We start from the raw sequence: 916 nt of genomic DNA on the forward strand, positions 1-916 counted from the left end.
TTTTTTATAAGCATTTGAAGTTGAAATGTGACAAAATGTATCAAATTTAAAATTGAATAATTATTTTGTAGTGAAAAATTTATAAAATGTTTAACTTTTATATCTAAGGATTGAAAATTTAAAACAAGATTCCACGTAAATATTTAATTCTAAGAAATATATAAGCACAGTTTATTTTTATAGTCATTTTAAGTACAAATTTGGACGAAGTTACATATTAAAAACCTAGATTAACTATTTTAGTTATTTTGTTGTGATTGTAATGATTGTATAATATTATTTGTGGATACTTGAAACTTCTAAAGTATACTATTATATTTCTATGATAATACCACGGTTTGTTATTGATGTATAACGCGTTACCTGATGGATATTGTGATATGATTAATTTGGAATTTATTATTAATACCTTATAGGTTATATTATAGGTCAATTTTTTTTTAATACTATAGATAAGTATACCTATAATAGGTATGTCTAATATCTAGACTGACAAACCGTCTCCGCTCAGAATCGTTTTTCTTATACAGTGATATTATATCATTGAATTCAAATTTAATACTATCCATTATACAGTGACCCACTGGTAACGTACTGTACAGCAGAGCGACATCCACTTACCCACCTTTTTTTTTTTTAATTTTTTAATTTTTTTTTTTGTGTCTGTCATCACCTTTTAGGACAGTGAAAGTGCTTGGATTTTCTTCAAAAGTATCTTTTCTGATAGGAAAGTGAATCTAGTTGGTACTTTGTGGGGTGAAAAGTAAAAATTTCCCAGTAGTTTTCAAAAACGCCGTGAATAACAAAATAAAAATTAAGGAAAAACGGGAATTTTTACGCAAATCTGTTTTCGAGAAATTGATTTTGGGTTTTTGTATAACTTTAAAACGAATGACTGCAGATACATGAAATCTTC

Source organism: Acyrthosiphon pisum, chromosome X (assembly GCF_005508785.2).
Source record: "Acyrthosiphon pisum isolate AL4f chromosome X, pea_aphid_22Mar2018_4r6ur, whole genome shotgun sequence".
In the NCBI taxonomy this organism is placed as follows: Eukaryota; Metazoa; Arthropoda; class Insecta; order Hemiptera; family Aphididae; genus Acyrthosiphon; species Acyrthosiphon pisum.